The sequence below is a fragment of the Rhagoletis pomonella genome, unplaced genomic scaffold (genome assembly GCF_013731165.1).
Source record: "Rhagoletis pomonella isolate Grant_MI unplaced genomic scaffold, Rhpom_1.0 Rhpom_scaffold_00001, whole genome shotgun sequence".
Taxonomy (NCBI): Eukaryota; Metazoa; Arthropoda; class Insecta; order Diptera; family Tephritidae; genus Rhagoletis; species Rhagoletis pomonella.
Window position 1 is genome coordinate 27,544,561 of NW_023458555.1, and position 16,955 is coordinate 27,561,515.

The following is a 16,955-nucleotide window of genomic DNA, read 5'->3' on the forward strand; positions in this document are numbered from 1 at the left end:
TCATCTTCATCTTCATCTTCATCTTTATCTTCATCTCCATCTTCACCATCATCTTCATCTTCATCTTCATCTTCATCTGCTTCTGCATCTTCATCTTCATCTTCATCTTTATCTTCATCTTCATCTTCGTCTTCATCTTCATCTTCATCTTCATCTCCATCTTCATCTTCATCTTCGCACTTTGTATGTTAAAGAAACATCTATTCAACTTTTATATTTCTGGGTTCACAAAATCCTCTCAAATTAAGCAAACTTTTTTTTGTATGGGTACCAACTCAGTCTAATGTGCATGCACACATATCCTTTAGCAGAAATACTTGATATTTTGACATCTCTCTTTGGAGTGCCATAAATACACACACGTCAGCGAGAAAATAGGCGGAAATAAATGTGATATTTGGCAGCGTTGCCGCCTGCAATTTTAGTGCTAAATATGGCTAACTAACAGAGGCACAACGCCACAAGCTACACCAAATACATATATAATTTACCACTCAGCAATTTTGTCTGTAAGAAAGCTCTAAGCTATGAATAGGTAATTAAAAGTTGTGAATTACCCTTTTTTTATTCTATTTTTAAAATTTGTTTTTCTGTTTTTATATTTTCAACTCTTTCTGTCAGCTTTTTGTTCATATTTGTCGAAAGGAAATTTACGAAGCACACTGTATATACATAGTAGTTACCTGTTTAAAGTTGATATCTCAATGTGAGCGCTTGCGTGCAACTTTCCTTAAAGTTTCGCTTTTGTTTTCAAATTGGATATGTTCACTGCATTTTAATGAAGTTTGGCTATCCACGCACTGAACGCAGTCCCACAGTCACACAATTATGAGCATTATTTGTACATACATACGTACATACGTTCGTAAATGCGTTCACTTCTGCACGTGTAGCTTTTTGTACAGTTCGCTTCAACCACGTGCTAACTTAGTTTTGAATGTGGGTGTAAATAAAGAGCCATATATTTATACTACGTACATTTGTATCTGCGTTGTTTGTGCATTTAAAGCTAGATAACCTTTAAAATATTAGATTAAATTTTTTTAATTAAAAATAATTTTAACTCGAGCAATTTCTTATTCCGAATTTCCTAGGATCGTAGCGGAAGAGCGAGAGACCTGGTTGAGAGTGGCGATAGAGACAGAGAGGGTAGGAATTACACAGAGACAAAGAGATGTGCTGGTTAGCCGATGAAACGGTGGGCCTTTTACCATTTAATTTTTTGGGGACTCCATTGGAGAATTCACGCTCTAGCTTCCGTCAGCTGATGTGCAATGAGCTGGTATTTATTCAGGGTGCGGGTAGGCGTGTTTGACCAATGGCGTCCACGAAGATCCTCCGGTTGAAAAATTTCTCGAGGAGTAGATCATGGGCGACATATGCATGTGGGAGTTCGCTGTACTTTGTTTTGTACGAGAAACAGTAGTTATGGTATTCTGGCTATAGAATATAAAACTTGAACTCGGTTATATTAATTTTGAGCAATTCATGCGTGAAAAGTATTGTAACTAGAACGGTATTATGATTGACCTTTAAGAAAGTATTAACTCAAAAATTTTTTGGAGAGGGTTGCCACTTGTTTGAAAAGTCTAGCGTATGTAATTAATTTATACAAAATTTATATGACATATTAGAGTGAAGGGTGTCAAACTAGAGAGTCTTTTAAGAATATCTTTTTTGATCATATAGAATATTTTTCACTTGTTTAAAGAGGGTTGCCACCTATTAAAAATTCAAATTCTTATACTGAGTGTGATAAATGAATTGGTAAAAGATGCGCATCAATCGAGATGGTTTCTAAAAGGCTTTATTTCTATGGTACATAAAGGATGCTTGCCACATGTTTTAAAAATTAAATTCAACTTGAATTAAGGTAATTAGCTAATTGAATTGTGTACCAAAATACTTTTGTTTGGGATTTTTTGAAGAGGGTTGCCACCTCTCTGAAATTAATTGAATTGTACACAAGTTGAATGATATCTGGTTATTATACGTTAATTTTAATATCGGGATATTCGGTAAATATCCATTTATTATTTATCCGGATAACCGGTTCATATTCGGTTATCTGGTTAGTAACCGTTAATTTTGTTATCCGACGAATATATTCGAGTAAACCGCATGATCCGTATATTCAAAAAATTTGGATAGAGCTAGCAGCCCTAGCATGCAATTAAAAAAAAAAAAAGTAAGTGCGCGTGGGCCACACTAGAGAAGTGAAACTTATGTTACATATCTATTTCGTCTCATAACCAATATATGTACATACATAAATCTGCTTTTGCTTAAGGTTATATTTATTGTATTTTTTCTATCGGGATTCCTACTTCTATCTTGTTCTAATTACATTTATGTTATTCTGTTTTCCTTTCTCTTCATTTTTATCTTTATACTCTATCGATAACAAAATCGATAGTAACATCCAACAAATTCTATAAAAGTTTCGATAGCCAAATCGATAGTAATATTGATAGCAAAATCGATTAGAAAATCGATAAAAATATCGATAACAAAATCGGTAAATAATCGACAACAAAATTTAAAAAAATATCGATAACAAATTCGTCAAAAATATCGATAACAAAATCGATAAGAGCATTGTTAAAAAAAACAATAACAATATTTATAAAAAATATGGATAAGAAAATCATTAAAAAAAATCGATTGCAAAATCGGTTACAAAATAGATAACAAAATCGATACGAATATCGATAACAAAACCGATAAAAATATCTTTTATTATTATTATAAGTCCCGAGAATCCCGTAAATCTCTAAAATCCCAAAATAGTTCCCAGATCGAGCCTTTGTGTCCTTATCTATATCCTTTTCTCTGGAATCACTTTTATTTTAATATTTCTTCCTCTATCTTCATCTCTACTTTTATCAGTATCCTCATCCTGATCTTTTTCTTTATATTTATCTTTGTTTTTACTTTTATGTTTATAATTTTCTTCATCTACATATTCCCCTTCACCATTGCCCACATGTTTCAGCCCTAACCATTTCCGTTGCATCATTTCCATTGCACAATTTCCGTTGCACAATTTCCGTTGCACAATTTCCGTTGAATTTGCCAATTTACTTCCAACCCACCAACCGCCGCTAAAGAAGTTTCACTTATTATTATTATTTAATTTAGCAAATTTTGTCGGAGATTGTTTACATTTAATTTTAGAAAATCAACTCAGTTCTTGCTGCAAGTAATTGTAGCAGGATTTCTAAGAATCTAAGCTCTAATACTTGTACATACATATGTATGTATAGTACGCATACCAGAGAGTTGATGGCTCAAAATAATAACAAAAAAATATCATCTCAACAAAGAAATTTCTTATCTTTTCTTATTTTCTCTCTTAACTCTCAAGCTACTGAATTAAGTACTAAACCGAAAACGTTTAGAATTTGTTAAAACAGAACAAGTTCATGTATGGTGTATATACAAATTTAAGTATATACGTATATGTTACGTATGTATGTACATATGTGAGACCACATGAGTGTTCGCTCATAAGTGAATATTTATTTCTTAATTTAAGAACACGCAACACTGTATGCATGTTTATTTCTCATCATTATTTTATTTTCTGCAAACAAATTAAAGTAAATTCTTTCTTTTTTTTTAAATATATTTGTGTATTTGTACTTTCATTTTGCTACATTTAGGCTCATAAAAGAATCCTCCTCCTCCTGCTCCTGCACCAAGCTCCGCTTCTACTTATCCTCACTCGAAGGCGCCTACACTTGATTACAAGCAAATTGCGTAAATAAGCCGGTAAATAAAAAGAGATTTTGTAGAACTTTCTTCTTGCTGTCACGATGGTCTTTTAAGATAAACACCTTCGTTTAACAGCGCGCATAAAGATTGCCGCTAAGATAGGCAGTGAGAAACAACACACAGCAGCTTCAAATGGTAGGAAGTTGGAAGAGGAAATAAAATACAGCTGTTGTCGGAAGTTGGCATTTTCCTTCCATTTAGCTAAATACTAATTTACTTATTTACTTTTTTTTGTTGCTAAAGCTTATCCTTGAACAATGCGATTTTTCCGGTGGTATGGTCGACTTGAAATTAAAAGAAATGAACAACAATTTTGCTAAATTTTCAGCTTCAGTGGCTTATGTTACGTACTGATATGGAATATAATCGTGGAAGATTACAAATGAAAATTTGTTCAGAGTTTTAGAAAGCCTGAGAACAATGACACTTCATTTTGCTTACAGAGTCTGTGATTCGAAATATTTGCAAACATTTTTAAATTTTTCTTGCAGTACCAAATTAAAATAAATAAGTATTTTTAAAAACGACGGCGATCATTATTTTTAAGGTGGCATCGATTCCACAAGTCCCGCAAAAAGCCGTCGGATGAAAAATGTTTCACTTTAATTTGAGTGTATTAAACAAAATTTATGTATTAATATGTTAAAGGCAATGCAATCCACCCGTGGAGAGATCATAGAGTCGAACATGCGAAGGCCATGGAAACTCTTCCGAGTAATTTATGGAAATTACTTTTACCATTCCTATACTCCGACTAAACTGCGAATAGTCCATACAAATCTCAGAGGTGAGCAAATGGGAAGGTGACACAGACCTAGACTCAGGGTCAATAATTAAGTACACAGATGGTTGTATGCTAAACCACCGGGTATATAGTGGGATTGACTCCAGTTAACTCTCATCAAATTTTAGTTTTAATGTAGACCACCTTGTAAGTCATAGCCTTCATTCCATTCAGAGCGGCCTATCTCTGTTATATTCAATATCTTTAGGCATTTCCGAGCCATCTGCATCCCAGTGCAAAATGTTAGTTTGGTGGAGCCTCCAAGGTTTGCAACATTTTTCTGAAATTATTCTTATTGAGGTTAGATAATAATATTGCTAATTATCAAAAATTTATTTCCAATGCAATCCAGAAAACGAAGGAGGAGAATTAAGCGAAGATACATACCCAAAATTTATGGTTTGTTTGAAGAAGCAAACCTTTACTATTTACTTTTTTGATTAGTGCATGATTCCCCAATGATCCAGGTGGTCCGCCAGTGGTTCATAGTAGACTCGACGTGGTCTAGGTTGGGTGCAAAAATTTGGGGTTCACAAGTTCAAAGTGGGTATGGATGTCCACAAAAATGTATCTAATTATAGTAGTATAAATAGTAAAGAACTAAAATGATAGCTTGTACACAGCTAAAAACGTACTCAAAAAAATTCAAGGATGGAATAGATATCTCAAAATTTTCGGTAATTTTTGGCAGGTTGTATTTCGGTGAAAAAGGGCAGTATTGAGCTTTAGAAACGGTGTTTTGAAGCTTTAGGAGACTTGTTTTCAGATTTCTTGGCTCAAAAAATTCCTCACTGAGGAATACAATTTTCATATTCCTCCAACCTACAACGCGATTCAAGATTCTTTTGTGAATTAAAAACTAAAGAGTGGTCTTCAATTTAATTTATTTTTATTATAACTCAGTGCTTTCGTCTCAATATTCATCCGACTTTCCATGCCACCTTCCACTCCGAACTTTACACGCAGAAATATAGCAGCATGGGGTCCACGAAAACCAGTGAAAATTTTAGAGTAATCTACGAGAGGATAAAGTTTGAAAACCTCTGGTTTAGTTCAAAGTCCTCTAACCAATGTCGTAATTTTACATGGCATTCGATTTGAAACACAGTTAATTAACGGATTTCAAAATTAAATAACCGACTGCTGTTTTACTAGAAATTCAAAATATTTTGCTTACTCGGACCGTCTTAAGACAAGCACAGTGAATCAAAAAGAAATATGAGAAAAATACACGTCAAATAAAAATTCACGTAATGCATTTAGCAGCAGCAACAACAAACAGGAAATAATTCTTTTAACAACACTCGACAAGTGTTAATGAAATCAAGAATACTAGATGCACAACCTTACATCCATTCGCACATTCATATTCACATATACATATACATATATACGGCGTTGCGTAAAAATCTCAGAGAAGAACCCAGTGGGAAAATGTGAATGCGTTACCCTTTTCTACCAAGCACAGATTAACAACTACGGTTGAAAGAAAAGATTCAACGCAATGTAAGCGAGCGGATGCAGTGTATTTTTGATGCCACAAATTAAACAAAAAGTTTTAGAACTAACTCAAGTTTCTGTCTTTTTCTCACGTTATTTCAATAGCTGCTGTAGCCGAATGGATGCGTGTTCGACTGCCGTGTTGCTGGTCACGAGCTCAAAACCTGTGGCATAAACTTCACTATTTTTATTTTTTATTTTTTAATCCTATTTATAGTTTCGTAAAGCGGCATGCGACACTTACTTTCGAACGACAACGCTGTAGAGAAATTCTTGCATCCTTTCGTGCATAGGTAGCCCCTATAACCTATCCATTAATTTTTGCATTCTCAAACATTTTCTTCCCAACATTTGTTCCCACTGGGAACAGACAACTTTTACATTTGTGTTTTTTGAATTCACATACATATACATACACATGTATGTACCTAATGGGAAAAGGTAATGCTTAAGGATGCAAAAAGTAATGGATAGCCCCTATAACCTATGCACGAAAAGATGCAAGAATTTCTCACGAGCATTGTCGTACGAAAGTAATGTGTCGCATGCCGCTTTACGAAACTATAAATATAATTAAAAAATAAAAAAAAAAAACAAAATAAAATCCATTGCACATATTTTGAGCCCGTGACCAACAACACGGCAGTCGAACACGCGCTCATTCGGCTACAGCATCGCTTACATTGCGATCAATCTTTTCGTTCAATCGTAGTTGCTAATCTTTTTTTAGCCGAAATGGGTAATGCATTCCCATTTTCCCACTGGGTATGAACATGTGCACTTACGTTACACAAAGGAGGTGTTGATTTGCTTTTAAGAGTTTTCCTGCAATGCTTTTATTTTATTCATTGACATTTGCATTGTTGCAATTAAATTAAGTGACTTCGAAAGTGTAAGCACGCCTGAAAAATATCAACTTATATGAGTGCAAAAGCTTCCTTTAGGAATATGCTTTTTAATACGAAGAGATTAGGTTTTTTTTTATACTTACATACATTATACATTTCAGTTTTTGCTAATTTTTTAATTGTTCTTTTTAGTATTATCTTCAAATGGAACTGCAGCTGCAAAACCACCTATTATGTGTCAAAAAGGTCTGAGTATATTTTTAAAAATAATTGGACAATCAAATTTGTTTACCGTAGCTAATTATCGATCTACTGAACAAATCGCATCGTTGCTAAAAAAAATGTCTTTAAAGTGATTATGAAATTATAATCCCACATTTCAGCAAATTAAATAATGATATTTTCCTTGATACTTCTAAATTAAAATAACTTTTTATTTATTTAAAGTATTGGAAATAATTTTTGCAAAGGTTATACAAGGTGGGCCAAATAAGACCAACCAATGTTAAACACGAATAACTTCTTTATTTTTTAATTTATTTGTATTTTTCTTTTTGCAGGTTATAATCAAATTCCTGGAAATTTTAAATGGATGTTTACAGTATGCAACAACGTATTAAAATGATCGAATTTCTCTATCTTTGTCAACGATCAATTGTTGCGACGCAGCGAAATTAATCGCCATTACTTTAATTCAAGAGCAGTTCCCAAAGCCTTCATGATTAGGAATTTGCTCGACCTTTCTGATGAACGGGATTTAGTGGCAGAACGTACTGGATGAGGTCCTCATCAAAATATCAGCACTAAAGACAACTTGGAAGCTGTGCGTCAGAGTGTTGCAAACCACATTGTGGAGGATTTTGAAGTTGGCTCCCAAGTTGCTCCCATACAATTCAAACTGTGCAAGCACTACTACCGCAAGACAACCAACAACGTGATCACGGACTACTAGGGAAATTAAAAAAAAAAAAAAAAACACCAATGTCTATTACAAGAGTTATACATTGTTAACGTAAGCGACACATTTCTAATTATCTTTTGGATGAATTTTTGAAAAATATATACTTTTTTAGGCGGCTGGGGCTCTATATACGTAACGTACGTATTGTAAAAAATTACATAATTTGTAAAAAAAAATATTTGCTGTTGTAGCTTTTATTTTGAGAAGTACGCACTACCATTTCGCAGGACCTGGGATCGAGCCCAGTTTCCGACTATCGTCAAAAACCAAAAAAAAGAAAAAGTTTTTTCCAATAGCGGTCATCCCTCGGCAGGCAATGGCAAACCTCCGACCGCATTTCTGCCATTAGAAGCAGCTTCTCATAAAAATACAATCGTCGTTCGGAGTTGGAGTAAAACTGTAGTTCAATACTATTGTCTATTACTATTATTATTAATTTTTTATATCCGCGATTTTTTCCATTTTCATATGAATTTGTACATGAATAAAATCATTTTATTTCAGCAAAAATACTTGCATACATATATTTTCATTTCCCGAAATCCTTGAGCAAAACAATAGCACATAACATATATTTCCATCAGCTTAACGGACAGTTGACACAAAAAAGCCGCATTGCAAATATAAAGTGGCAACTTCTTTCACCATTCACCACTCGCCAGTGCGTTGTTCATTGCCAGCGCGTCATTCGCTGAGCAGCAAAGCACATTCGCTTGCATACCGAACTACAGCCAACTTAATATGCAACTTAAGCAATATTATCTTCTGCATACTAAAGTATATATATAAATACATACAAATGGTTATGTACCACAATTATTTCCGAACAGCGCGACCAACCATTCATAAGGCACTTCTCCATACCAGCGACCACCACCAAACAATGTCGCCTGGCACACCAACAAACAATGCGCCTTAAGCATTTCACTTTGCTTCATTATTTGTTGCTGTCTTGTCTGCTGTCGTCAAGCTTGTCAAGCTGCCCATCAGCAAATATGTATGCGCCAGAATTTATTTGATTTTATTGTTACTTTGTGTAAGTAAACAGTTATTTTGCTTTGAATGTCTGTCAGCGTTTATTTCCCTTTGCGCTTTTAACTTCATTTTGTTTATTAAGTTCGTTTGTTTTTTGTCCTTTTGTTTTTGCTACAGAAATTTTCTCATCTTACTTCAGTAATTTCATTTCTGGCAATGCTTTTCTTAATGTCATTCATTCTTTTACTCAAGGATTTTGTTTGTTTACAAGAAAAATTTACACCAGTGTAGCTGGTCGCAAATTAAAGTTTTCTTTGAAGTGAAACATACATATTTACGCACACCTATCTTCAGTTTTCAATTTTAAATAAACTAACTAGTAACATAAAATCTAAAGATTATTTTACATATACTTAGTACAAAAATAATTATAAAATTATAAAAACTAAAACTATTTTTACATATCGTTAGCTTAGAGTGAAAAGCTGCTGAGTCCACTTTTTATGAAGAGTCATATTTTCATAACGGAGGCTAGAGAAATTGAAAATGCATCGTTTTGAAAAGGATAAATGCACCTTCATTAACAAATAACACCACCACACCAGTTTGGTTTTCGTGAAAAACATGGCACTGTAGAACAAGTTCATAGAATTGTTTCTTGTATTAGAAAAGCCTTCGAAGGGAAGCGATACTGCATCGATGTATTTCTAGACATCCCTCAAGCTTTTGACAAAGTCTGGCATCATGGCCTTATACACCAACTTAAGGTTTCACTCTTTGCAAATACGCTCGTAATTGTGGAAAGCTTTCTGCTGGGGAGAAACTTCAGAGTCAGGCAGAATTCCTTTAGAACGGAAAGTCAGCCTATAAATGAAGGTGTCCCTCAAGGCAGTGTTCTAGGACCCATATTTTACGAAATATACACTCGTGATTTGCAAACTGGTGACAGTCTAACCATTTCAACGGAAAGTCAGCCTATAAATGAAGGTGTCCCTCAAGGTAGTGTTCTAGGACCCATATTTTACGTAATATACACTCGTGATTTGCAAAGTGGTGACAGTCTAACCATTTCAACGTTTGCTGATGACACAGCTATCCTAAGCAATAGTTCAGACTCTAAAGAGGCTTCTTGCAAGCTGCAAGAATATTCGAAAAAGTTAGAGCTATGGCTAGGTTCTTGGAGGGTAAAGGTTAACGAAAGCAAGTGTGTTCAGACAACATTTGCTTTGAAGAAAGAAACTTGCCCACCACTAGAAATAAACAGCAAGGCTCTAGCGCAAAAAGATAGTGTCAAATACCTTGGGATGACACTAGATAGAAGACTTACCTGGAAAAAGCATATAATGCTCAAAAAATTACAACCACAAAATCTGAACATAGTGCCTATACCGAAACGAAAGGCGTTTTCTGGGTTCTTTTCCTCGAACCCAGAACCTATGGATGACAGTTTACAGCTCTACCGACAGTGCAATGGTGGTCGCCTTACCAACAATATTCTATTTCATAATATTAATTGAAGAGGAATTCTAGAAGACATCATATAAAATTAAGAAGTACTTTTCATAGAACTCAAGAAGGCATAAATTTAAAATTTTTCTACAGATGCACTTAAGTGGATTTTCACTATGATTTTCAAAATATATTCCTATTAACAATATTAATAAGAATTTCCACATAAGATCAATAATTTGGAATGGAATTTTTTGAGTTTTTTTCTTTTTACCTCTTAGGCTAGAAACTTTTCATAAAGACAATCTTCTTGGTGCTCGTTGTTGGTCATATTTTCTCTGTGTATTTGTAGTTGTTAAAACTGTCAGCTGAAAGTGGGAGTGCCTGTATTGAGACTTGGAGAATACCAATACACAAAGATTTAAGACCAGAAAATTCGGTACCCTTATACGTTGAGTCCTACCCTCTAGGTAACTCCTTACTATTCGTGCAGCAGAATCCCCGAAGCCAAAATTATTACTAAATTTGATGGTTCAAAGTAGCGAAAGCTTATGTGAATTCTAGTAGACATAAAAAAGTTAATTGGAGAAATAAAATTTTAATTTTAGTTTTAATTACTTCAATACAGCTTAAAGTTATTAAGTCTGTAGAGGATACATTGCATACCGTCCGTTTAATGTTTTGGTTATTTCAAGCTTAAGTAAAGTCAAAAGTTCCAAATTAATTTAGCAAACTATTTTTGTACAACAGATTAAAATAAATCCGTATGTTAATTCACATAAATAGAGAAACAAGCCACCAAACTTTTTTGACAACATGTTTCTAATACAAACGAGCATATGAAGTGAATGGGAATTATATACATATTTACATACGTATGTATGTGTTTATGTGTGCGTGTGTAATTTTCACAAATTCCATGGTACTTAAACAAAGATTAAACTTAATGAATGAAAATATGGTTTTATTAGAGAAAATGTGCCACATTTAGTTTGTATGTGACAAAAGGATTCAAAATATAATTTGTAACAATTTTCGTATTTTTCAATGCCACGGTTAATTCTAACAGAAATTTTTGGCTAACAAATATTATTCACGGCGTGCGAATATAGTATAATTTAGATAAGAATATAAAAATTTTTCGAATTTGGGCAAACCAAATATAAATAAATTGTTTAGGAGTAACTTAGACTCAGCAGCCTTGCGGGAGTTACATACTGCTCCATACAACGTATTCGATTCTCGAGATTAGGTCAATTTCCCAAGAAATTATCATTTTAAGTTCGCAGTTTCAAATGAAAACAAGTAAATTTCGGGCGTAACCGAGATACTCATTTGTGGACATAAAGTCGGCGGTGCCACGCCCAATTCCTAAAATTTTAAAGCAGTCTTATTTATTGTTAGGGGATTGTTGTAACTATTAACTTGGAGTAAATTAGTGTGCTCAGTTACTAAAATATCGGAGTTTTAGTTTTTCTGAAATTTACCGTTATACGGGAAGCGGGTGCAATTTTAGTTTGATTTGAATAATTTTCAACGAATTGATTTTCGGTGCTAAGGTTATTAAGTGCACTGAGTTTTGTAGAAATTGATAAATCGGTTAGGGTTACCGAGTTACACATTTATGGTCATAAGAGCGCGGCGCCACGCCCATTATCAAAAAATTTTTACTAATCAAATTTTCTGCTAAGTGGTTGTCGTAGTCATCTATTTTAAGCTTCGGCAGTTATTGATTTATCGCAGTTTTCGTGGCTCTGTAAATTACCGTTATATGGTAGGTAGGTAGGCGGGGTTATGGTCCGATTCCAAAGATTTTAAACAAATTTCTTAGCTGGATCTCAATCAAGGCTCGTAACGAGGTTTGTAAGGATTTGTGAAGCAGCTACTGAGATACAGCATTTCATCATATGTTGGCGGGGTCTCGCCGCTTTTCCAAAAATTTCATATTAATATTAAATTCTATCAAAATTCTACTTCACATAGTAACTTTTAACAATTTGAACCAATATTTACTGAAATATCATATTTGTTGCATATTTCGTAAGTATCGTTATATGGGAAGTGGACGTAGTTACAGTCCGACTTCGCCCAATTTCAATACCAACCTACATTGGGCAAAGCGCAGACCACATACCAAATTTTGTTGAGATATCTAAATTTTTGCTCGAGTTATCGTGTACACGGACGGACGGACGGAAGGGCGGACAGACATGGCTTACTCGACTTTTCTATTCATTCTGAGCATTTATATATATATATTTGTCTATATTTCTTTAAAAAGAAAAGAGCCATTTCTGAAAAAAAAATCGCCAAAAATCGCCAAATTTTTAATTTCATGAAATTGACTTACAAAATCTCTTATTCAAAAACTGAGATCTTGGTATAGTATAGCTTTCAAAACCAGAAACGAATATAATGCCATCAGGGTAATAATAAATACACAAATCACTATATGATAGTGATGTACAAACGATTTTCTTTAAAAATATGCATACTTTAAAAAAAAATTTTATTAACACATTTCCCAATTCAAACTGCGCAATTAATAAATTTATTATAACTCATATTAATTGATTAATCGCACAATTCGGTTTTAAGCGCTCAGCGCTAAAAATAAAATAAAAGCTATAATAAGGCGAGATCTGGTATTTCCACAAATGAAATTACAAGTTTCACATTCAGCGGCAGTTGTCACAAATAGTGGTTTAAAATGGCAAATGTTCGATATTCAACAACAAAATCGATAACAATAAAAAGTGTTGCCACATCAAAATTAAAGCTACAACTTCATAACCTACTTATCACGTATTTCGACGCATTTACATGATAGCGCACATAAAACTAACTTAAAGGGAAAAAAATCGCCAAAGGTGATTTCTTAAATTTTTACGCGCAAATATCAAAAAAAAAATCGCCAAATTGGCGCTAAATCGTCCTATCTGGACACACTGGCTAACGAAATTCACACTCAAACGGTGAAAATGTTACTCATACGCCATGTAAGTGTAGGGTAAGTGTATGGCCGTGTACGATATGGCGTATGGGTAACATTACTCCTATTACGTACAAAAGATTATTGCACATTTCCTTTTGATCATTCACAACTTGTTTTTTTATCCATCGATTTTCATCGTTTGTAGCTTGATTATTTGCAGAGGAATGCAAGTGTAAAAAAAAAAACACAAAAGGTTTAATTAAATGTAGTTAATGGTAATGTTTTAATCATACAATTCTGCAATAATTTTTATTTATTTCATATAGATAGAGATTATTAACTTAATAAGTGTATCTATACTACTTACCTATTAACCATATGCGGCATACGTTAATATGTATTTCCTTTATATGTATATTCGCAATTATTCTCAAATTTGGATGATCAATTGGATATAAATTAAACTGCAAGAAATTAGCCGCTTTTACTTCTAGTCAGTTCTCGACGCACTGTAGTTAAAACTTTAGTGTATTTTAAAAAATATAAACCACACTATTGAACGAAGAATTTTTTAACTCACGCTTGTTTCATATTTTTTTTTTTTATTTACAATCGGGGTATTCATCTAAACGCGTAAATGCCTCTTAACTGCGTAAGCCTCGTAAATAAACCGATTTTCTGTACAAAATTAAGTAATTTTATGGGGCTTACTGGGTTACGTGGCATTTTCGCGTTTATATGAATTGCCCTAATGTATTTTTTATTTTAGAATTTTCAGTCATTATTAAATTAATACATATATATATTTATGATTACTTTTTTAGCCACTTATTTCTTCACTGCATTAGTTCAAACCTTCTGATAAATATTGAATAAGAGTAATAACATTTTAAATGTAAAAACGTATACTCTTGATTCTATTAACATTACATTTCGCTACTCCCTTTGTAACCAGTCTAATATTTATGTTGTGTCCTAAAATTCCATAATTTATTAACCACAACCCTGAGAAGTTCTATGCACATACACGTCACAAACTAATTTCATCTTAATTAGTTAGTTATCGTGCAGCGTGTGCGCCTAAATGCATGCATTAATAATCCAAATGAATGCTATTCGACATTTGCATGAATCTGCCATTTACTCATATTTTTACCACACCACGCGCACTGAGTCTACACTCTCTACAATTTGTATCCAGTGCCGCTTTCTACCAACACTATGTATGTATGTACGTGTGCTGCCTGTCTGGCTAAGCGTTGTTGGCTCTACACTGCCTGACTGTCTGCTATTATTACACAGCATTAATATTTAGTTGGCTTTTGTAATTAAATTACATTGAGTAAGCGAGTTGAGAAACCGCAAAAGCATCACTAGAGCATTTGAAGCGACAATGTTGACAACGGAGATGTAACCTGCAAAAAATTGTGCGACTAATCTCTAAAGAGAGTATATCGAGATAAGCCTCATACGGGTACTAATAGCGTACAATTAGTCTCGACTCATCCCTTAGGGGCACGATTGAGAGAATACAAAGGTTGCGCCGATCTCGGACCGCTATTCCTCTCTTAACGAATTTGACAGAATCGTTGTTTGCATGACGTCACACTGGTGCAACTTGTTTACGTTTTCCTTTGCATCATTTTTTCTTCTTCTTCCATTCTTGCTCACGTTTTGGCATTTCTCTCTCGCAATTGCACCAGTGTGACGTCACACAAAAGTTATTCTCAAAAATCCTCTCTGATCGGCGCAATCTTGTATTCTATCATTCTTGCCTTAGGGGTATAATTGGAGATCAGTTACTCCCCGCCGACTCATCTCTAACGGGTACTATTACCAATTTAATGATATGTACGCACTTAGTCAATGAAATTTCTTGTGCGGCGATGGCACGTAGTGAGAGTATTTATTGGCTTAACAAACCTGCAGTGGAATTCTGATAATCGCCACGCTAAATTTGCATCGGAAAAATTTCTCTAAATAAAAATCAGTGAAGCCAAAAAGCACGCAACATAAAAGTAAAAGATGCTATGTGTAATCAACCAAAGCTGGTAGTATGATCGGTATGTAACTAGCGGTTGCATGTTGTTAGCCGCGCCTGCTCTTCTTTTGGAGATTTTTAGCGCTCAATATTAGCGACAGCGAAGTCTGGAATCCGGCTACTGAGCACCCTGGTTCGAATCGAGGCTGGCACAAATTTTTATTTAAATTTTTTTTTTTGTACCCATTCGGGTATAAACGGGAACAATTAGTCTCTTCATAGGACATGCTCGAACAGAAACGAACAGTTCAATGGATATAAAGCGATCAAAAGTGGTATTAGTCGCATGTTCCTTTGCTACAGCTTCCGGAGTCATGCCGGATTAGTCGCATTTTTTGCAGGGTATGTATGTATGTAGGTATGTGTGAGGTGGCTACAATATTTAATTTGTGTGTTGACGTATTTAATTTTTCTGTTAGTATTTTTGATTTTATATTCCGCACGGATTTCTTATATGAAGTCTAAATCAATTTATTTGCCTGCAAAGCAGTGAAAGGGCAATGAGGGAAAAATTCTGTCAACTAAATTCAAATTGAGATTGATTCCAAAGTCAGAGTTGAACATAGTATATATACATATCGGGTTCAAGCCATGGTCAAAGCAATCTCGCAAAAAAATTAAGAAAAAACATTTTTTCTTAACAGGGCTGGCCCCAAGGATGGCTATGGCAAACCTCCCAATGCATTTCTGCCATGAAAAACAGCTTCTCATAAAAATTTAATCGCCGTTCGGAGTCAGCGTAAAACTGTAGGTTCCTCACTCACCTTTGTGTGAGTGACACCATCAAGGCGCACGGCGCACGAGTTGTAGGAGAAGCTCGGCCAAACACTTACATGCATATGTGTAAACGCCAAATTATTAGTAATAAGTAGTATTTTCACAGTGGCTTTTAAGTGAAAATCTTCGCTCTGCATTTTTCAGTGTCAAGAGCAGTATCTTCGCACAGCGCCGCTACACTCAGCACCGCACAGTGATGCACGAGAGGAAATAAGAATTAATAGATCTTCAGATTTTCTTTTTTAATTATTACAAGTACCCAATACATATGTACATCTATTGGAACGGGGACTGAATATCTATTGCACCACCTCAATTCTTTTTGGAGAAGCATAAGCCTTCAAAAATATAGTGCAAACAGGTTCGGTTTTTAACCAAAAATGTAGAAACCTTTTTTTTTTTGTTACCCCTTTGGAACCAACGTATGTTTACGTATGTATGTAGATATATAAGGGGGTTCAAACAAATGTAAATTTGGAATTTTATTGTTCTCACACCCTAGAATCATTCTATATTGCAAAAACTATACCCCTGTTTTGTAATTTGAAATCAAAAAATATTTTGACCTACTCTTAAATGGAGGGACGTGTTTTTTTTTTTATTAACAAACGCAAAAATATTAACTACCAAATCAGGCATGCTCTATCTTTTGATGGTATTACTGAAAGTCCATTCCAGGAAAAAGTTTCCAAAAGTTTTTTTTTTTTGGCGTCACAGTCGGTGGACATCGGAAAGTATGCTAATCACCGGTGCGCTGCCATCAACACCCACCAAAGTTATGTTAACAATAGGCGAACTGGAAGACAGTAACAATAAATGCACTTTCAAAATGGAAAGACACCAGATTCGGTCACACTAACATTCTAACCAACTAACCCGATACGTTGGGGGCCCATATTATACTACCC

The 16,955-nt window shown here is 34.4% G+C and overlaps 1 protein-coding gene across 1 annotated transcript in view; it reads right to left on the bottom strand.

Moving 5' to 3' along the window:
* Positions 1–13,762, bottom strand: part of LOC118741823 (transcription factor SPT20 homolog) — an 81,391-nt gene extending 67,629 nt beyond the window's left edge. Inside the window, exon 1 of the mRNA XM_036473800.1 lies at positions 13,597–13,762. The gene's annotated coding sequence lies outside the window, so the exon portion shown is untranslated. The remainder of the gene's footprint in view (positions 1–13,596) is intronic.
* Positions 13,763–16,955: the final 3,193 nt, after the last annotated feature.